Here is a 22,534-nt window from a genome sequence, read left to right as displayed (position 1 = left end):
AGCCTGGGGGAGGCACCGCGGGGCGCGGGGTCCCCTGCGGCGGGCGGACGGCGGCTGCGCGCTCCCGGGCTCGGGCTCCGGGCTCCGGGCTCGGGGGGCGCGGGCGAGTGGCCGCTGCACGCCGTCGGGGCGCGGAATCCCTCCCCTCGAGGGGACCGCGCGGGGATTTTCCAGGGGGGCCGAGGCTCCTGAAAGGCGCGTTGTCGGCGGGGGCAGGCTGGCGCGGCGGCGCGGGGACGGCGGGGACCTGGGGGCGGGGGGGACCCCGGGCGGGGGAGGGGAGGACCCCGGGGCGGGCCCCCGCCCGCCGCCTCGCACATTCTCCAGGAGCTGGGCCAGAGCCCCGGGGCCCCTGTTGGGCGCCGAGGCGAGCGCGACGTGCACGCGCGGGGGCTGGAAGCTCGCGCCCAGGGGGTCTCGGGTCAGCCCCGGAGCGGCTGCGGCAGGGCCTCGGGGTGTCGGTGTTGGTGGCTCCCTCTCCCGGAGGCCTAGCTCCGTCAAAGAGCGTCTGCGTGGTGAATGACGAGGGCCTTTGGCAGGGGATGTCTGGGGACGTCCCCTCCGGTGGCCCCATCCTCCCTCCCGAGCCCTGGGCGGTGTTCTTGTACCATCAGAATCCCCCTTGATGGGCTCCTACATTGTTTCTCCCGACCTGTATCCTGCCCCCCTTCCCCTCCCCTCCAGCCAGACGGGGCTGCCTTGAGGACAGAGACTGTACCCGACTCGTTTGATCACTTCCCAGAACAAAACCACAGGCAGCCCAACATAGGGTAGATATCTTTTACCAAAATTTACTCTAGCAGGGCAGAAAAAGAGGACACTTTGAGTCAAGTAGTTCTCTCCATGTCCCTTGAATAAAAATCTAATTAGGTCTTAGATAGTCTGTTGTTTGTACCAAGAGAAGAACTTAGAAATGTAGCCTGAGCCTCAGGGCCACTCAGGAGGCCTGGTGGCAGGAGGGCAGAGGTGTGACAAAAGTTGTAGCATTAAAAAAAAAAGTCAAAAAAAAAAAAAGTCAACAACAATAACAAAACAGTACAAAGTACTGTTGAGTGAAGGTGGTTGAGTGAAGGTGGCTGAGTGAAGGGTTGAGTGAAGGTGGCTGAGAAACTTCTCTTGTTCTCTTGCCCTGGGCTGTTTGCCAGAAAAGAGGGAGGAAAAAAAAGAAAAGGGAAAAAAAAGAAAGCCCAAGTAGGCATTTTTAGTGGCTCCAGGGGAAAGATTTTCTACCTGGAATTAAAGGAAGAACAGGTCTGCAAACCAAATCTAACTTCTTCTATGACCAGAAGAGTTTCAAGAGAGAAAATGTATGTGCAGGTGTATGTGTTGTGTGTAAAAACCCTGGGTTTGGGGTCAAAAGTCTGATTTCAGGATTAAAAAAAAATTTAATTTATTTATTCATTAGAGACAGAGAGAGAAGCAGAGACACGGGCAGAGAAAGAAGCAGCCTTCTTGCAGGGAGTCTGATGTGGGACTCCATCCCAGGACCCTGGGATCACGCTCCAAGCCAAAGGCAGACACTCAACCTCCTGAGCCACCCAGGCATCCCATGATTTCAGGATTTGAGTGGTGGTCTCAGCCAATTAGATCAGCCCCTTGACTCTGGGAAAGATCCTTGGCTTCCCTGAACCTCTGTTTTCTCACCTGTAGTCTGAGGATACTAATCTCACTTTATTCACCTGATTGTCTACTAATGGCGGTGTGAATACCTATCTCAGGTCCCTACACACTGGTCCTCAGTAAAAGGCATGCCAATGTTCACTGCAGCATTATTCGAAACAGCCAAAAGGTGGAAGCCACCCAAGTGTCCATGGATAGATGGATGAATAAACAAAATGCGCTATATCCTTACAATGGAATCTGATTTGGCCATTCAGAAGGAGTGAAGTTCCATGCTACAACGTGGATGAATCTGGAAAATATTACACTAAGTGACAGGAGCCAGTCAGAAAGGGACAAATATGTGATTCTACATATGTGAGTTACCTAGAAAAGACAAATTCATAGACTCAGAAAGTAGAATAGAGGTTACCAGGGCCCAGAGGAAATGAAGGATATACTGCTTAATGGATACAGATTTTCTGTCTGGGATGATGAAAAACATTTTGGAAATAGATAGTGGTGATGCTTGCACAGCAGTGTGACTGGAGCTAATGCCACTGAATTATACACTTAAAAATGGTTAAGATGGCAAATTTTATATTATACATATATTTCTACAATAAAACATTAAAAAGGGGGGGGGGCAGTGAGCCTGATTGTGAAAAGAAAGCCTTGTTTTTAGTAGCAGCTCTTTGGGGATTGCTCCCAACTGGAAATGGCCCAAAAGTCCATCTACAGTAGAATGGTCAAGCTGTTGTCTGTTCACACAATGAAATGCTATACAATTGTGAGAATAAATGACAACCACACACAGCAGTCCAGGTGAATCTCAGAGCTGTGATGTGGAGTGAAACAGGCCAGGCACAAACGTATACTTCATTTAGACAAAGTTCAAAAACAGTCAAAACAATCTGTGGTGTGAGAGGTCAGGATAGGGTTACCCTTGGGGAGTCATTGTTAGAAGGGGGCATGAGGGGGCTTTTGGGGGCTGGCAATTTGCAGCTTCCTGCCTGCCGCTGTTATCTGGGTGTGTTCACTTTGGGAAAATTCTCCAAGCCGCTTTACACTTGCCGTGTGTGTTCTCTTCTGTATTTATGTTTACTTCGACAAACCTTCTTTTTAAGTTCTGGTTTACGTCTTGAGTGAAGGGTATGGTGAGCTAGAGAGCAGAACTACAGAAGCTTGATTTATACGCTTAATCTGTGCCAAACCAGAGGGACTATGAAACTAGATTTATAATTCTCTACGCTGCTTGCCATTTATCCCGCGCCCCCCTGCCTTGTCCCCTGGCCTCCAGGAGCTGTTCCCAATTAGTTTTTGAACTCTGAACAGCCGACTTCCCATAGCTAGCCCAGCCGGGGGCCTGGAGGGGAATGGGGTGCACCCCCGCACCAAGGAGAGGCCCCGATCTGTGAGCTCACAGCCCCTGGAGCAGAATCCACCATTGCCCTGGGCTTGTGGGTGCACAACAGGCATCAAGCAAACTATTGTGTGTGTGGACCGTGTCCTCAACATTCTTCAAGTGCACCCCTACTTTCCCACTACCCCCATTTAGGGAAGGGTTGTTTGCAGCCTTTTGGGGATCTGTTTGCAAGGACATAGGGCTTGAGGACCTAGAGAAGAGGTGGAGGTGGCCCCTTGTCCCAGCATCAGGAGACCACCTCCCAGCTCTCCTACTGGGCACCATGGGGAGAGCTGATCTAAAACATTTGACTTGGCTCGGACTGACCCAAGGTGACTCCTGACACGAAACAACTCCGCAGTTGGGGTTAGAGGGAGGGGGCGACATATATTTTTGCTTGATGACAAACTGCTAAATAATAGATCTGGCTGGGGTTTCGGTTTCTCCCCCACTGGCTTGACCGGTGTGTTGGTCTTATTGAGTCAATCAGTGAGCTATTTTGGCCCTGTGGGGACTCAGGACTTGGTTTCTAACCCCTGGAGGCCTTCCCCCCTGTCCTGGGAGTTTGGGCTTCCCCCGTGTCCTGTTTGTTTGTCTGCCTGTCTGAGGCCCTGAGGACTGAAAAAGGCAGCATGGGCCTTTGCCAGACTCCACAACCCTGGGCCACACAGCCCTGGGGAGAAAGACTCCTGCTTGCAGGGTGTCCCCCCAGTAGCACCCGAGTCTCTGCAGCATCTATTTCCAGTAGTGCTCCCTTCCCTTTCCCTCCAGGCCTCTCCATACTTTCTCCCTCCAGCCAATAGCCGGCCACTCTCGGTTCTAATGACAGCAGTAGCAGAAACCTCATTCCTTCCCTGAGACTCGTATTTTATGGTCTATGAAGCCCCTTCACAGCATCACATCACCCGATCCCTTACTGCCCCCCAGTCTGTTTGGGGCGGAGGCTCTAGGAGGTGCTAGGACTTACCTGGTGTCAGGGACTCAGTAAAGATCAGAACTTATCTTTTGATTTTCTAGTCCTGTCTTCTGTTCTCTGACCCAAGATGCTCTCTTGCCTTTGGAGCCTGGGGCAGAGGCCACTAGCTGCAGCCCCCAGCCCATTCTTCTTCTTAGCTCAGTGACAGAACCTCCATTTTAGCATTGTGCCCAGGTAAAAGGAAGATTCCTAGCCTCACTTTGCGGCCAGTGGTTTATAAGCAAAAACTTCAGGGAAACTCCTTAAAAGGGGATGGAGGGAAGGGGGGCATGGATTTTTTTTTAACCTTCCCTCACTGCCTGGAGTTCAACAGTGAGGTGACCTTGAGTGAAAAGCCATGTTCTAGGATAGTAGAGTGGAAATACAGAAGGAGCCTGAGTCTCTGAGGACCAGAGACCCACCATACAAGCTCAGATTTCCTACCTCCAGTGAATTCTTGATTTCAGCTCAGGTCATTGTCTTGAGGTCAAGAGATCAAGCCCAGCTTTGGGCTCTGTGCTGGCAGGGAGTCTGTTTGGGGTTCTCTCTCTCTGTCTCCTTCTTTCCCCCCCGCCCCCCCCCCCCGGGTGCAAATACACACTCTCTCTCAAATAAATCAATAGGGCAATTCTATTTTTAATTTTTTGAGGAACCTCCACACTGGTTTCCACAGTGGTTGCACCAGTTTGCATTCCAAGTCTTGAAAGTATTGAAAACAACGTTAGGTCCCCAAAGAACCTTTTAATGATGCCCATCATTTTAGTATCCAGGTCTTTTTCATTTTTCAGCTATGTTCTGAGGATTCCTACGGGGCCTGGAGCATGGGACCAGGAGTCCTGCCCGTGCTTTCTGAGCTTTGCACTACCTGCTGTAAGCCTCTGATCCCATGATTCCCCTCTCTTGGCCCATTTCCTCAGTTGGAACATGGGAGGGTTCAGCCAGCAGCTGTCCCCTCCCCATTGTCAGCCCCAACTCATGTGACCTCTCTCTGCCGGGGGTTTTCCCCACTCCAACCCTTCCCCATGCCATCTGGACTTAATTTCTGAGGTCCTGTCCCTTGTGGCTTTCACCCCTCAGTTCCTGCCTTCTGGTGACTCTGCCGTTTTGAAAATGCTCTCCATCCCAGCATTGTCTGAGATTTCACCATCTCTCTAGAGAAGGGGCAGCATAAAGGTGTCTGGTCTCTACAACAGACTAGACTTGGTTTCGGATCCCACCCCCCCCCCCACCCCGGTTCAGAGCACTTTCAGTGTGCTAGGCCTTGTCCGTCACATGCTTTAACTCACATCACATCAGGAGGTAGATGCTAGCGTTGTTATCCTTGTCTCATTATTCCTGCTTTTAAAAATAAGGAGAATGAGGTGCAGAGAGGTCAAGCAACTTGCCCAAGGTCACAAAGCTGGTAAGGGGCAGGAATGAATGTTTGCCTAGGCAGTTTGGCCCAAGAGCCCATGCTCTTAACCACTGTGCTAGATGATACCTGATTTCTTAACTTGGTCTCTTCTTGGTCATGCAACCTCGGGCAAGTTATTGAACCTTGTCATTTTTGTAAATGCTGAACCATTTGAGAATTTGTTGTGGACGTCATGATACTTCACTCTAAACATTTGTGCATGTGTCTACTGAGAACAGGAAGAGATATAGGACCCAAGCACCATCATCAACTCAGGACAGTGTCAACTCAATTTTTTAAAAAGGTTTTACTTATTTATTCATGAGAGACACAGAGAGGCAGAAACATAGGCAGAGGGAGAAGCAGGCTCCCCGCAGGAGCCCAATGTGGGATTCGATCCCAGGACCCTGGGATCACGCCTTGAGCCAAAGGCAGATACTCAACCACTGAGCCACCCAGGTACCCCCAGTGTAAACTCAATTTGACATTGATACAATACTAGCATCCAATACAATGCTTATTTTCACCTGTCCCTGTCTCAATGTCTTTTGTAACTGTTTTACCCCCAATATTGAGTCCAATCAAGGACCACACTGTTGCATTTAGTTACAATGTTAAAAATATTTTTTATTGAGGTAAAATTCACAGACCATAAAATTCACCCTTTTAAGTGTACACTTCAGTGATTTTTTTTACTATATGCACAAAATTGTGCCACTATCACCACTATATAATTCCAGAACTTTCAATCACCCCAAAAGGAGCCCTGTACCTATTAGCAGTTGCTCCTCATTACCCCATCTCCCCAGTCCATTACAGTGGTTACTAATCTATTTTCTGTCTCCATAGACTTTGCCTATTCTGGACATTTTACAGGCACTGAACCCTACAATATGTGGCTTTCTGTGGCTGGCTTCTTTCACTTAGCATAAGGTTTTTAAGGTTCATCTAGGTTGTAGCATGTGTCGGTTCTTCGTTCCTTTTCATAGCTTAATAACTCATGACATGGATGTGCCACATTTTGTTTCTCTCTTCATCTGCTGATAGGCACTGGTGTTGTTTCCACTTCTTGGCTATTAGGAATAATGCCACTATGACATCAACGATTTTGGGTATGGGCTGTTATTTTGCAGACTGTTCCTCCTTTTGGCTTGTCTGATTGTTTTCCTGGTGAGAACTTTCAGGTTCGCTGCATCAACTTTCATAGCCTAACGAATGGGTTTCTCTCTGCTAAGCCCAGCCACGAGCCAACATCTCTGCCCAGCTATGTTGCTGGCAGGTGGCACAGCCTGGTGGAGACAGAGCTCTTTGCGGCCCCAACAAAGCAGTGCTGTGCTCCTTCCCACTGCCCACAGTCCCTGCCACTGCCCTCCCTGCCCTGCGGACACAGAACCTCAGAGCTATTTCAGGCCCTTCGTGGTAGACCTGGCCTGGGAAAATCTGAGGTCCTGGCTGCTGGACACAACTGCCTTCCTTAGAGGCTTGAAGGTCATCCCTGGGCTTGGCTCCCTCGTTCTGGTGGCCCAGCCCCTTGTTCCTGGTTCCCACTGACCCCCAAGCAGTACCCCCCGCCCTGGGCAACCAGAGTGAGGGAGCAGAGTACGCATCACTGGGATGGGCTTCCTGTTGACAAATGCTGGCTGGCTTGTGGCATCGGGTGTGGTTAAGGCTCAAAAGAGCATCTATCTAAAAATGGGGCCTCTCTGCTCAATGGATCTGGAGCACGTGTGTCCTTGAGTCATGCTGCTTCCTTCGTGCCGGCAAAAACAACCTTTCTTCCCCTGCTGGTTTCCTCTGCACAGCCCCCAGGAGTCCCACAGCTATGAAAACCCGGAGTCTCTTCCCTCCTGGACCTCTTCCCCAGATCAACAGCTCAGCTGGCAAAGCCGCAGGGTGGCTGGGGCTGCGGCACCATAGCTGTTTGTTTATTCAATAAAGCCGCACAAGGCAGAGCTTTTGAGTCACTTTCTGACTTGCTGTGTGGCTTTGAAGAAGCCGCTTGACCACTCTGTGCTCCTGTCCTGTCCTCCCCCGCCCCCCCCAACGCTGGAATGACAGAACGGATGATGCCATGCTTTGCAGCATTTATCCACAGACTGAGGTTTGTTTATGGGTGAGATAGTGGAGCAAATGACCAGGATGGGGTGGACCTCCTCCTTGGAAGTGCAGTCATTTGACAATAGGTCAGAGCCCCATTTGGTCATCCTGTGGCTGGAGGTGGTGTGGAAAAAGCGTGAGCTGTAGGGCCAGACATTCCCAAGGTCAAAACTTGGCTCCCTGCATCTTACCAGCTTGTGGCCTCGGGCAAATTCATCTCTCCACCCCTCTGTCCTGGGGATAACAGTAGTTCTTTTGGGAGCCGATAGAGAGATTAAAGGAGGTAGCATCTGTGAAGGGTGAAGGACAGTCTCTGGAATATTGTAGATGCCTAATAAACTAAAACCCATGAATCAGAGAAAGTACACTCAATTAGGGTAAGTGAGATCATTCCTTGGGATATACCCACATCTGTACTCCTCTCTCTTGCCGCGATTGAAGGCAGGTGATTCGGCGCTGCCAGGTAAATGCCCCGGAAGGTTCTACAGTGCTGTCTTTCCTGGAAATGAAGGCCCCTTATCTCTCATCCTCCTTAGGGCTCAGCTCAATTTTCATCTCCCTGGAAGACAGAGCCAATCCGAAATAGGCTTTACAAGGTCTCAAGTTCTGTCAAGGAAAACCGTCAGGAGGGGGGACATGCTTCAGGGCAAGGCAGCGAACCCCACCTGTGGGGCCCTGTCTTCCTGGGCGGCTTGTGGGTTCCAGCCTCCCTGGTGGCACGGCTCTGGGTGGGCCACCCAGGGGCTGAGATTTTGGGGCTGCCCAGCCACAAATCCTCCCTGTCTTGTGGGCTAATTCTTGATAGTTCTCAGAGCCCGTTGACTTAAAGCTTTGATCCCTGCTGAAGAGAGATACGCTGGGAAAAGATATCACCTAATCCTCCACAAACACGTGACTCTCTGTGTCTGTAACTGTAGCGACATTGCTGCTGGCCCCCTGTGTCTATTGCCCTATGTATTCGTTTAGTAACAGAACCCCCAAGCTCTGGCTGCCCAATTAGAGCAGGGTTTCTTGACCTTGGCGCTCTTATGCACATTGTGCTGGAGAATTCTTCCCTGTTCGGGGCGGTTCTGTGCAGTGTCAGACATTCAGCAGCGTCCCTGGGCTCTACTCTCCATGACCCACCCAGATGTGACCAAAAATGTCTCTGGACATTGCCAGGTGTCACCTGGGGGGAGAGGGTGGGTGTAGAATCTCATCAGGTTGGTAACTGTCAGGTTAGAGACCATATCTCCCAGCCTCCCTTGCAGCTAGGTGAGGCCCCAGAAGGAAGGCTGGCCAGGGGCACGTGACTTGAATACTCAGAAGTGTCAACATGAGCACCCGCCACTTACCCTTAAAGGGAGGAGTGGGCCTTCTGCTTCCTTTCTCCCCTTCCCACCAGAGGGAATGTGAACGCAGTGTCAGGAGCTGGTGGCTGAAAGCCGTGGGTCAAGGGGGCAGAATAACTACAGAGGAGCCTGGGTGCCCAATGCTGTGGAGGCACCACATCTACCCTATCCCTTATGCTTCAACTGCTCTGTGAGAGACAAATAACCTCCTACTTGTCTCTGTCACAGTGGCCAGACTATATCCTCATTTCCATAATGAGTTTATCACTACTGCTTTCCTTTTTTTAAAAAAAGATTTTATTTATGCCTGAGAGACACAGAGAAAGAGGGGCAGAGACACAGGCAGAGGGAGAAGCAGATGCGGAACTCGATCCCGGGACTCCAGGATCACACCCTGGGCCAAAGGCAGGCGCTCAACCGCTGAGCCACCCAGGTGTCCCTATCACCACCAAGCCACCCAGGCGTCCCTATCACTACTGCTTTCCTGACAGCAGAGTCTGAAACAAGTGAGGAGACGTGAATGTAAATAAAGGAGAGAAATGACTAAACCTGCCCCGAGGAGCCCCTTTACATTCCAGGCATTGTGCTAGGGGTTTGCGTAGATACTGCTTTTATTTCGTTAATTATTTGAGTAGCTCTACTGGAGAGAGACTATGATCCTTGTGTTTCCAGAAGAGAGGATCAGAGCTCCAAGAGGTCCAGGTCATCCATGTCTCACAGCCAGCCAAGGAGGGATAGAGCCAGGTGTGAGTCGGAGGCCTGAAAGACTCCACTACACCATGCTGCTCCTATGATTGAGAAACCATGCCTCATGAGGATGCCACTGCCCTTGGGATCACCTGTCACATGGAGCCCTGCTCCTGTCTCCACCCCAACACTGTCTTTGCTCCCCTCATGGCCCACATCCAACCCTGCTCATCTCCCAGTGGTCCCCAGGCTTACCTGTGCCTTCCTGCCTCTGCAACCTTTATTCAAGCAGCCCCCTTGGGCTGGGCTGCCTTTAATAGCCTTGCAAATCCTTACCCCCCTGCACCTTCTGGCTCAAAGCCCTTCTGAGGACTGCTCAGACATCTCCTCCTACGGGAAGCCTTCCCTGACTATACCCTTTTCAGTGTGAGCAGGTCCCTATCCTCTGTGCTCTCTACACATCTGTGCCACTCTGTGGGGGCACCTTCCACGCTGTGTGAGAGGTGTTGTCTACAGGAGGGAGCTCTTCTTTGTCCCTGTCTCTCCACTGATCAATGTGATGTTAAAACACAGTACTTACTCTAGGACGGGGGAGGGAGAGAGGGATGCTGGGACGCTGCCAAGGGGGAGAACCAGCTCATGATTCATTCACCCCTTTGTGTGACCTCAGTAAAAGTCCGTTGCTGGTTGCTGTGAGCAGTTTTATGGGGAGGAAATGTCCTGGGTTTGGTTTTCAAAGAGAGAAGACTCTCAGAGGAAGCTAAGAAGTCAGATCTAGAACATACAGAACAGTAAACTCTGGACACTGTGCCTGCAGGTCGTCTATAGAAGGCTTCCCCGGAGGCCCTCGGTGGGCTCTGGCCCTCTCCATCCCATCAGCCCCAGGGAACGCCACCTCATACTCACAGCAGCCTGAGCGAGACCTCGCTGGAGCAATAGTCCTCTGCCGGAAGGCCATACGCCAAGGTTCCAAGGCTGAAAAGAAGGACCAGGTGGCCAGTGCCTCCCTGCCCCAACTCACTCAGAGGGTAGGAATTACCCTTATAGCTAGTTCTGGGGGGAACCTGCTGGCATTTGGGGTACGGGGCACCCTTTCCCAGCCCCCTACTCCTGAGAAGCCTCCCCAGGGAGCCAGGAAGGGGGTTACGTCTAGGACAGAGGATTCCCTCCCTCAGGTGCTCTGGGAGCTCAGAGGGGCATGTGGAGAGCCAGGGGACAGCCTGACATCTCTGGGCACTGCAGCCAGACCTCCCCCACCCAATGTGGGGGGCTGCCTATCAGCCCAGAGTTTCCGAGGGGTGTTCCTATGGCCCTCTGACAGTGGGTTTGGACATCTGGGCAAGGAGCCCAACTACAAGTCCACCCTTGGCAAGAATGGCCTTCCTTTCTCCCCAGACAAGGGAAGGTGGGGATGTGGCCTGGCTGGCTGAATCGGCCCTGAGGGTGGTGGAGGATGACACATGTCCTGGGAATGGTGATGGCATCAGTGAGGACAGCGACCAGCCCTGGAGTACCTGTCAGGTGCTATCCTAAGCACATATTTCATCCTCACAACCACTGGGAGATTGATTCTGGCCTTGCCCTATTCATTATCCAAGTCACCTCAAAGCCCCCCTTTCCTGGGCAAAACGCTCCCACAGAAGCACCTGCCCGCTCTGCAAGGCCTTGGGGTGGGAGTTGGGAACACAGCAGCCCTGCTAGCCTCCTGGCCAACATGCACATGGGCTCGAGAACCCTGTGCTGCTATTCCTCTCCCCTCCTTTTTTTTTTTTTTTTTTTTTTTAAGGATTTTATTTATTTATCTATGAGAGACACACAGAGAGAGGCAGAGGCAGAGGCAGAGGGAGAAGCAGGCTCCATGCAGGGAGCCCGATGTGGGACTCGATCCCTGGACTCCAGACTCATGCCCTGAGCCAAAGGCAGACGCTCAATCGCTGAGCCACCCTGGTACCCCGTTCCTCCCTTCCTTAGCAGGCCTGGCCCTGCACACAGGCCGGGCACCAGGGCCTGCCAGCGCTTTCCAGGGAAAGATGCCGATCCTTCCATACTTGTGGTGTCCTCTGTGTCCTCCCTCTTTTTCTCGCTGACCACGCACCATTCTGTACAGCCTGAGGATAGCCTGGCCTGTGCGGCCGAGAGCTCCCAGCACTGGTTTTGCCCCTCATTGGCTGTGTGACCTCAGGCAGATCGCTTCCCCTCTCTGGGTCTCAATTTTCTCATCTGTGAAACCAGGGGGTGGGATGGAGCTAACCCTTTGAGCCCTATCGTCCTACTGTCTGGTGATCAAAGGCCAGCAGAAAGGCTAGCAGATCCAGCTTGGAAGGCCCAGCCCCAGCTCAGGTAGCCACATTAATGGCTTTGCTGAAGGGAGGCTCCGGGTCTCGGAAGCTGCTATATCAAAACATGTCCCAGCTCACTTAGATTACACTTCACTCCACTGAACTTCCAAAGAGGGGCACAAGGGCTCCTCTGCAGACAATTGTGGGTGGAACGTCGACACAGCCAGTCGGGCTTAAAGGGGTCACCTCATTGGGCAGCCAGGTGGGCTTTTATGGGCCTGCAGCCTTTGTGGTTTCCACGTGGTTCTTGTCTCCCCCACTCTGCACATCACAGGTCCTGAAGGATGGTCCTGATGAGCCACAAAGACAGATAGACGGCCTCTCATAGGATAGAGTACAATCTGAGAAGCTGCCAGCCTGCGTGGGGAGGGAGACAACAAAGCAAGACTGTGAGTGTCATAGGTCGTGGGTGAACTGTATTAGCAGCTCTGTGTGAGGACGAGGGACATGGGTTGTAGCTGATGATGAAAGTTGTCCATGTGGTGGTGGCTTTCTGAGAAACTGAAGCTTTGGTGTTGCATTCAGAGAAATCAAGTCTGAGGTTGAAAAGTGAGACTATTAATGTCACAGTTTATGAATGCTTCCTGTACCAGACCTGAGTTGGTTATTACATGGGTTACTTCATCGTATCCTGATAATATCCAACAAAGGAAACACTCTCATGCTCTCCCCATATTTCCCACGAGCCAAGTGAAGTTCAGAGAGGTGAAGCAACTTGTCTGAGGCCACACAGCAGAGAAAAGTTGGGGGCCAGCTTCAGGTTTGGGTCTCTGCACCTGTTCTGCGCCGAAGCAACATCATGTGAAGAATAATTGACAGAGCAATGGTTTTCTGGATGTGGAGGAGTAGCAGGGTCACATTTGCCCTACGTCCAGTCTTTTGAGGGGAACCAAGGCTGAAGAGTGAAAGGAATCATCATCATCCACCCAGGACAAGGAAGACATTTCTAGTAGCCCGTGTCTGAAGACCACAGGCCCCTTTGGGAGGGGTGGTTTCTTTGACCTTGAGTGTGTCTGTGTGTAACCAGCCTGGCAGGGCGGCAGGCAAGTAGATTCAGTCAGGGATCGAGTGAAGGACCCTGCTGCTAACCCTGAGATTTTGGCAGATTCAAGGTCTGAGGGAAATGGGCAGGGCAGACACATCTTGGTCTCCAGCGCCCAACAAGTTCATCACATGAACAACTTCTCCTGGGGGGACTAGGAGTGTCGCACACTGGACAGCCACAGGCCAACTTGAGGACCAACCCAGCTTGGAAGAACACCGGCCTCAGGGTTGTGAGACCTGGTCTTCTGGCTTCAGCTTTCAGCTCTATGCCCTTGGGCCAGTCACGTGACTTCTTGGGAACTCAGTTTCTCTCTGTCTCTCTGTCTCTCTCTCTCTCTCTTTCTTTTAAAAGATTTTATTATTTATTTATTTATGAGAGACACAGAGAGAGGCAGAGACACAGGAAGAGGGAGAAGCAGGCTCCATGCAGGGAGCCCGATGTGGGACTCGATCCTGGGACCCCAGGATCACGATCTGAGCCAAAGGCAGATGTTCAGTCACTGAGCCGCCCAGGAGTCCTGGGACTTCAGTTCCTTTACTGGTAAAAAGGAGTTTGGATTGAATCATTTCTGTGGTCCTGAAACAGACAGCTGGTTCACAGGAGCTTGGAACGACAGGCAAGCCCTTAAATGTCTCGGGGGCAAGTGTTGGAGAAACGGAAGAAATGGAGAGAAGACTGAGGGTGGGCCCCAGGGCAGTCTTCCTAGGGAAGGAGGTCCTCTTAGGGGGGTGGGCTAACGTGGTGCCGGATTGCAGGCTCGGGTTCAGAAACTGGGCTGGTGGTCCAAATGGGGTAGCCAGTTCTTGCATTTTTATCATGCGGGAGCTGGGAGAAACACTCAGCAGACAAAAAACACCAAATTGGGTTGTTGGTGAGGGTGTGTTTTGTCTGCTGAGCCTGACACCACTGATGTGCTGCTTCCTGCACAGAGACACACAAGGCAGCTTCCAGAGGCTCTAGGTTGGGTGTGAGGCGGCGCAAGCAGGCATGCAGCTCCCAAAGGGCTTGTCCTGTCTGGAGCTTTGCAGTTAACACCTCTGACAAGCTTTGTTATTGTGAATGAGGAGGAACTCCCCCAGCGTCTGCTTTTTGAACCAAAGAAAACCCAGGTTCGAATCCCAGTTCTGCCACTCACCAGCTGGGTGGATTTGGGCAGTTCCCTTAACCTAGATGTCCATATATAACTTATCATCCAAATGGGGGGCATTTTGGAGAAAGGGGGGGGAAGCTATCATTAATTATGCTGGGACTACAGCATACACTGAGACTGTTTGGGGCAAGTTGGGACATAGGTCGCACTGCTTGCCCTATATCTACGTGGAGAAAAGGGACATTGAGGCATTAATGCACATGTTTCACACTGCTGTGCTGCAGATGCAGTGACTGGCCTGGCAGTTAGCGGGTGCTCATGCAGAAGACTCCAAGTTGCCATTCTCAGAAACACAGAGAAGTGGGGCAAACCGGGGTCCCAGAGAAGCCATGCTCAGACTTGCTTCAAATCCATGGGTTCTTCCCTGGAGGGCCTGTGCTCAAAGCCAGCTAGGATTTGGGCCTCCGTTTGGGATCTGTTTACCTTTTCATAAACACAGACGCAGGGTTTTTCTTGGCGAGGCCCCTCTGCTCACAGCTCTGGGATCGTACCTTAAAGCATTTGCTCCCAAGTGATTTGAATCAGGATCTACCAGGATGTTTGTTTTCCAAGGCCTTTAGTCAACATGTGGGTGTGGAAACACCAACTAATTTCAATGTAAAGTCAACTCTTTTTTAAAAAGGGACTTTGACATTAGACTTTTCAAAATAACATAGTATTTAAACAAAATTCCATTTCCACCTTTCCATCACCAGCAGCAGTTGCTGAAGATATTTCTGTTCTAGCCAGAGGCTTCCCCAACTTATATTTTAGCTGGTTCCTTTCCTGTGTCAGCGCCCGGACTGTGATGTCACATGCTGGGGTGTGAAATCATGCTTCCACAGATTACGGTTTACTCTCTGGCAGAAGTCAAAGGACTTCTTGGGCCAGAGTCTTATTTTGCTTCTTTCTGGTCCCTTGGTTTGTTGACTGCCTGAAACAGCAGCCTACAGCCCACACCCTCCAACATCCTCTTCTCTTCAGCTGTGGTACGATCCCAGGAGTTCCTATGCATACTTCACCACTTAAACCTCATAGCTCCCATGGCCTTTGAGGTACCAGGATCCGGCATAGCTACTTTTGACCAAGTATCACGGGTCCCAGATGTGATCACTCTGAACAGGCCTTTACTAAAACCTGCAGGTTGGCTGGGAGCATACACACCTGGCATCCTCCCGTTAGTTACCTACTTTGGTCCCTTCCCTCCCAGCTCCTTCATTCCCAGGGCCTATCCTGTATCATGCACCACCCACCCCCAACTGGGGTATCTCTCTGCCGGCTGGGAAAATCAGGCAAAGTCTGAGAAGCCCTCAACCTATTCATTGTGCACTTGGGATGTGCGCATTGCTCTCAGTGTAACACACAGTATTGCACTTCAAGAGCAGTGGTCTAGCCTGGTTGTGGGGCTGGAGGAGGAGGTGGAGAGATACAAAGAAAAGAACTGAGCCTTGCATAAGTTATCAAGTAACCCCTCTCTGCCTCAGTTCTGTCACTTGTAGAATGGGGTTGACAGCAATAGTTCTTCCTTGGACCGGTGTGAGAGCTCAGTGCATTCGCAGGTGTAAAGTGCTTAGAGCCTGTCTGACATTTAGCGAGCGCTCAATGCTCTTGGCCATTTTTATGATAAATCTTCATCGCAACCCTAGGAGATTGGGACTCTGACTATCCCCATTGGAATCGAGGAGCTGAGATTTGGAAAGGCCCAGGAGCTTGTCCAAGCCATGTGCTAGAATGATAGGCAGTCAGCATGCTTCGGGAAGTCTGACGCCCTGCTCTCTGTGACGTGAGAGTCTGGGTTAGATCCCAATTCAGTTCCTTCATGTATATTTATAGAGACCAACATGCCAGGAGCCAGGGAGCCAGCGGGGAGCGCCACCCAGTTTTTACGCAGCCCATGCAGGCAGGCTCTGGACTAGGCACAGTTAATCTTCAGCCATCCCCACTGGCTTCATCTGGCTCATTAAAACCAGACACGTTCTGAGTTTACTTAGCATCTGCAGAGAGCCTCTTTCATCTTCAAACACTTCCCGAAGCACCAACCAATTAATCCTTACAACACCCTCATCTTTGTAGACAAATATTTATCCTCATTTCATACCTAGGAAAAGTAAGGCGCAGGGAGGAGAACAGACTGGCGGGGAGGAGGAAGAGGAAGTGGCAAGAGCTCAGCTGAGATTCTGAGCCGAGGCCCCTCTGGCTGCCCAGTCCATCTGGAGGCTGCAGGGAAATTCTTCCTGTAATACCCCTCACCGCCCCCCACCCCTTTTTATATAAATGGAAGCAGAACCTTTTGCAAGTTCAGAAGAATTAGATTTCTTTAATAGTAACCTGCAGGAAACACATTAAAAACACATTCTATCGGTTACAAATCTTAATGTCACCAGCCAAGGATGAGGGAATTAATGCCGGGCCCCAAATACATATAGTCAGCAACTCTGGGGCAAGGGCAGAGACGATTTATAGAGTGTGAGGTCTGGACGTCTGGAGCAGGCAGGCTGAGCTCAGCGATGAAATTGAAACAGGGCTGTTTTCAAATGGGGGCGGAATGGGGGAAGCAGCAGAGGGCGGCTTTGATTCAATCATTCTTTCCCATTGCTTCTCAATGTGATTTTTTTTTTTAATGCTATGAAGACCAGGTTCTGATCTGTCATGAGAAGGCTGCTTTTGTTAACTTAAGCTCCCAACAAGGGCAGCTGTAAGAGAATCAACCCCCCAAAAGTACATTGCCCCACCAAAACAATCTAGTCCTGATTATCTAGCCCCCCTCCTGCCCCCACCTGGCTCAAACAAAAGGGAAATGCCATGCCTCGGCTGGGGAATCTGTGCAGCAGAGACAAAACATATGTATAATTAATGTGGTTTTAATTCTTTTAGCAGCAGAGAAAAATTTCTTTACCTTTATATTGTACAGTAAAACACAATTACAGAAAACCACACCAGAAAAGGGGGGGGTGGGCGGTGCCTTGGATGGCTCAGTCAGTTGAGCGTCTGCCTTCGGCTTGGATCGTGGTCCCTGGGTCCTGGGATCGAGCCCTGCATCGGGCTCCCTGTTCTACGGGAGCCTGCTTCTCCCTCTCTCCTCTGCCTGCTGCTCCCCCTGCTTGTGCCCGCGCTCTTTCTCTCTCTGTCAAATAAATAAATAAAATATGTTTTTAAAAATGGTGTAGGGTGCCTGGGTGGCTTAGTGACTGAGAGTCTGCCTTTGGCTCAGGGCGTGATCCTGGGGTCCTGGGACCGAGTCCCACATCAGGCTTCAGCGGGGAGCCTACTTCTCCCTCTGCCTGTGTCTCGCCTCTCTCTGTGTGTCTCTCATGAATAAATAAATAAAATCCTTTTTTAAAAAATGGTTAGCTTAGTAAATTGTGGTGAGGGGCACAGTGCAGGTCTTTTAAATTGTTTTAATTTTTGGACTGAACGCTCCATAGTGCCATACTTGAATCTAACACAGCCTTGGAAAAGAAAAGTTTTGAGTCTCAGGGGTAGAATGTGCTCATTTTAGGAAGGATAGTGGCCTAAAGAGCTATGTGCATCGCTCTGCTGTTCCGAACAGCCCCATTCCCCAGCCATATGTTCGCTGCTCACAGAGAAAGGGCACAAAAAGACTCAGTGGGCCACTAGGGGCTGAGCCCCACAAGCAGAAACTTGGGTCCCCAGCATGTTCCCACTACTGGCCCCTTTTGTTGAAAACCACCCACCATCCCCCTGGAGGCTGGGCAAGTTTCTGGAAAAGTTCTTGTGGTCTTTTTTCCCTGGAGGACAAAAAAGGTGAAAAGGGGTCACATCACCCCCACCTCTTTTTACAGCTGGGAAAGCTGGGGCCACAGGGCTGATTTGAGATCAGCAGATGGTAGTAGAGCCAGGAGCAGGAGCTGGGTCACAGGACTCCCTGCTCAGTGCTCCTCTGCCACACTACGGGGCCTCTTGTGTCCTGATGCTGGGTTCTGCTTGTCAGGAACTAGTAACAACAGTCTCTCACCAGTCCTGGCACCCAGTAGGCTGACCCAGGATTGAGGTGGGGGTTCCTGGCACACAAAAGTTTTAGTGCTAAACCTGAGACAGTCTCAGGCAGACTGGGACGAGTGGGTCACCTTACTGAGCTGTGTCCTCATAACCGATGCTCCATTGGGTTGACTGATGAGCGGGCACTGAATATGTTGAGGGCAATCAAAGAGTCAGAGAGGAAGAAGGCATTCCTTGAGTGGAATGAGTTGGCTTGGAGAATAATCATCCAATAACTGGGGTTTTTAGGAGTTACTGAAAGAAAGAAGGATTTGTCCTGAATTATAACAGCTAACACTCTAAGCATGCTTTATAATAATGTTAGTGCACTTCACTTCCAGATCTTAATTATTTGGGCCCTTAAGGTAAAGATGTCTGATTAAAATAATTTTTACAAAGCGGGAAATTGAGGCACAGAGCAGCTCTCAGTGAATAGATGGGACTCGCAGAGGCCCCAGTTCTCTGACCCCTGGCCGATGCTCTTCCGCATGCCTTCTCTGCTCAGGAACCCTGGCTAGAGGCCAGACCTTGAGTTCTCTCTTTAATTGTTGGGAAGCAGGAAGCCAGAAGCTGGGGGTTTCTAAATTCAGTTCCAAGGACCTTGGATTAACACCAAAATAACTCCCTTACTGGAGACTTGCTCTCAGAAAAGCACCTTCGTGGAGACAAAGAATGATCTCCATTTGGTTCGATCAAGCAAGGCTATTTGTTTACCTTTAGCCTCCTAGATCTGAAAGCCCAGCTCCTTCAGAGAGATGGTTGGTTTGCAGGCTCTCCCTTCCCAAATGCCATTCAGACAGCCTCAGTCCTGGTCATAGCTTTCCACTCCCACTGGAGCAGCCCAACTCCTGTCTGCACTTCTTGAAATTAGAGCTGGAGGTGAAAGCTTAGCCGAGCTCTGCATTTCAATGCCTTTCTTCTTTCTTGGGCTTTAACTGCTTTTTTCTGGCCTCAGGGAATCCCTTGGAAGTTAATAAAATTTACTACATCAAAGGGCTCCACAGCCATTACCCAATTAAAACCTCACAGCACTCCTGCAGCAGGTAAGCATTATTAACCCCATTTTACAGATGGGGATACTGAGGTTAATTGGTTTGCCCCCTGGCTCCTGAGGAAATGAGTGTCCCAGTTGGCAGTAGGACTGGATGATTTGTTCACATCACTCCTGGGGAGAGGGGAGGGTTGTCTCTGCTGAAATCCGTTTTCCAAAGGACCTTGATTTCTGAAAGATTTTCTTTTTCCTTTAGGAAACCGATCACTTACCAGCTGCACCAAGGATGAGGAATTTCCCCAAAGCTCGCTCCCACCTTCAACCAGGAGAGGCACCATAAAAATAGATGAAAGCTAAGAGTTCAGTGCAGTAATTTAGGAAACAATTTGGGCCTTTCAGAAATTAATGTTATTTAAAGATGCAGATTCATCCACCCCAGTGGCCTCCTGGGAGTGCTTCCTGAACCATCTGGTTCAATCAGCTCATTTTCTTTCCTCTAATCCTCCTGGCTCTTGTGTGTGTGTATGTGTATGTGTATGTACAGTGAAGGTTCCCGAGGAACTCACAGCATGAATAAAAAGCAAAGACCTTTCTCTTTCAACCAGCCACCTCTCCTCTTTTCCAAACAGCATTAAATTCCTAATCCTGTTTATTCTTAGTGGGGGTATAAAATTCATGTCCCGACAGACAGTGAGGAGATCTGTGGAAGCCTCTACCCCAGGGCTCATGTCCTCTCTGTGTGGGTCCAGCCAGGATGGCTGGGGTATCTTTACCCCATTTGCCAAGAGGACCTACAGAACCTGGTGGTGTCTGGGGATAAATTTGTCCAGGCCTGCTGAAAGAGGAAGGAAAAAAAATTTTGTTTTTGGTCTGGTTAAAGCTATCCATGAACCACAGGGAAGATTTCAAAGACTCAGGTGAGAGTTTTCAAAAGAAGGGTTTCAGCACCGTCCCAATGGTGTAAGTCCCTACTTCTTGCTGTTCAAGTCCAATTATAATCCACAAAGGCAGATGCTGTGTTTACATAAATAATTACGAGATTTTGTACAGCCAGACGTGTTGCAGCACACAAGAGGCAAGCCCATAAATTACATTGGGGAATTAAGGGTCAGAGTGATCTTATCTCTGTAAATCCGGCCAAATTCCGGCAAACTAAAGGCACATCCGATTGACTTGAGCCTTGGGAGGCACAGGTCCCAGAAACCAGTGAGCCCGAGGATGGCACTACCCACCCACCCCCACCTCCCTTTCTGCTCCTCCTCATTCAAGTTTGCTGGCTGGCTCTGAGAGCTGCGGGGTGGCAGGAAGAAGAATTGTCCCAACTTGCTTTTTGCCCAACCTGCAAGGGAGGAAGGCAGGAGACGGGTGTAGGCACTTCACTTGCATCCTCTCTTTTTCGTCCTGGACCACACAGGATCTTGCTCCTAAAACAACAGCAACAGTACAGGAGTGATGATGGGAAACAGTAAGGCAGTGAGAGTAACAGAACAGAGCTTCTCCAGAAGTTTCCCTCCTGCGTAGGCCAGACCTGCACATTTACATTCATTCAACAGAGATGTATTGAGTTCCTAGTAACATCCCCCCACCATCCCCATCCCCAGTGCTATGGCACAGAGCAGGGCTGAGGGCCCAGGCTCTGAAACTAGAATGCTTGATTTTAATCCTCACTCTGCTGGCCACCCTGGGGAAATGATTAAGTGTTGGGGCCTCAGCTTCCTTATCTGAAAAGCAGGTTGGTGATAGCGCCATCCCCTTGGAGTGAGGTGAGAATTAATCGAAGTCATGCATAAAGAGCTCTTAGAACAACCACTGGCACACAGTAAGTACTCAATATGTGTTGGTTGTTGCTAGTATTATTCCTGGGCTAAGCACATGTGGGGCTCTGTTCCAAAGGTGGTGATGGGCTCGTTGAGACAGACATTCCCACGTAAACACAAAAGATATGACAAGGAGTATGGTTGATGAGGTACCAAGTGAATTGGGAAAGAATTAAGTTCCAAGGAGCAGACTGAAGGCAAGATTGCTATGGCAGGAGGAAGCCTCACAGAGGAAGGAAGGCTTAAGCTGGGTTTGAAAGATTTGCAAGATTTGGCCGGACCACAGAAAGGCATGACAGATGGGGGGAGAGCTCCAGGCAAGTGGCTAGAGCCCCAAGAATCCACAAGAATTAAGCTAGAAGTCAAAGGATTATGCAATTCTGACGATTTCAAGACTACAAGCCAAACCTCTTCAGTTAAGATTTCCAAATCAAAATGTTGGCCTCTCTTATAGAGAAAGAAATATTGATTTGTGTTAACTTCATTTGACAAAACAATGTTACAAAGTAAGGGCAACAGAGCTTATTGTGAAGAGAGCAGAAGAGGCATAGATCTACCATAAGTAGAGCTGCAATTTATAAAAGAGGAGGATAGGTATACCTGATAGAGATGCTACTGAAATAATATTGTTTGGTGAAGTAAAAAGTATTCTACCCAAAAAGTGTTCTATTCTTTCAGTCATTCTTTGAATACGTATTGAGTATTTACTGTGTGCCAGGCACCCAGGGAGACTCTCGTAGTGACAGTAAACATGGATCCTGCCATAAAGGTGTTGAGCTCAGATTTGTCACTTTCTAAAAGTTAGGAAATAGTCTAAAAGAAATAAAAGCAGGTCTACATGAAGCAAGAATTTCAAGGACATTGCTATATAGTATATTTCCAAAAATTTTTTGATCTGCCTTCATGCAATTTCGTAAATGAATTTGGTCTTCATCTGAGTAAGAATTACAAGAGTTTGTTACTGAACATGTAAAAAATTAACCCAGTCACCAACAACTGAATTTCTTTTTTTTTTTTTTTTTAAGATTGTATTTATTTATTCATGAGAGACAGGTGAGAGAGACAGAGACATAGGCAGAAGGAGAAGCAGGCTCCCTGCAGGGAGCCCGATGTGGGACTCAATCCCAGGATTTCAGGATCAGGCCCTGAGCCAAAGGCAGATGCTCAACCACTGAGCTGCCCAGGCATCTCAACAACTGAATTTCTAAACAAACTTTTCCTTGGATACCACTGCTTACAAAAATGAATTAATTCAAAATAAATTTAAAAAATTTTTAAAATTAATTAATTCAGGAAGCCATAGATGACTGAACCAGCCACGTGCCCAGCACTGTTCTAGTTGCGACAAAGGATAAGAAAGAAGGATTTTTGCTTCCCGAACAAAATGGAGCACAGGGACTGCATTTACTCTCCTTCCTGAAACAGCCAACCAACCAACTAGACAAAATGTATGAAACAATGGTTTTCAAACCATATCAGGCAATATAGGACAGTTACTGAGAGGAAAGTAAAGCAAAGCCCTATGATTGCCCAAGCTTACTGTCTTAGGGTTTCTAGGCTGCAGCATGGGGAGAGAATCTAGATGGAGCTCAGCACATTCTTTGCATTGAGAATTCTCTGTCTGGGACAGAGCTAAAAGTCTGAGGAGATTAAGGTGGCCAGAATTTGTAGGACAGAGCACTGAAGAGGAGAAAGCTGCAGAGAGATCTGGACATCTGCAGAGGGTCTCCCTCAGGCGTTCAGCATG

General features: G+C 49.7%; 1 long non-coding RNA gene across 2 annotated transcripts in view; it reads left to right on the top strand.

Moving 5' to 3' along the window:
- Positions 1–19,571, top strand: part of LOC125752202 (uncharacterized) — a 92,708-nt gene extending 73,137 nt beyond the window's left edge. Inside the window, exons 3-4 of one of the 2 annotated variants that reach the window (XR_007401111.1) lie at positions 10,285–10,495; positions 19,227–19,571. This is a non-coding gene — a long non-coding RNA (uncharacterized LOC125752202). Of the gene's footprint in view, positions 1–10,284; positions 10,496–12,080; positions 12,197–19,226 lie in introns of those variants that run through there. The other variant, XR_007401112.1, reaches the window with a different exon arrangement.
- Positions 19,572–22,534: the final 2,963 nt, after the last annotated feature.

This window comes from Canis lupus, chromosome 12, assembly GCF_003254725.2.
Source record: "Canis lupus dingo isolate Sandy chromosome 12, ASM325472v2, whole genome shotgun sequence".
NCBI lineage: Eukaryota > Metazoa > Chordata > Mammalia > Carnivora > Canidae > Canis > Canis lupus.
This window is presented reverse-complemented; position numbering and strand designations above follow the sequence as displayed.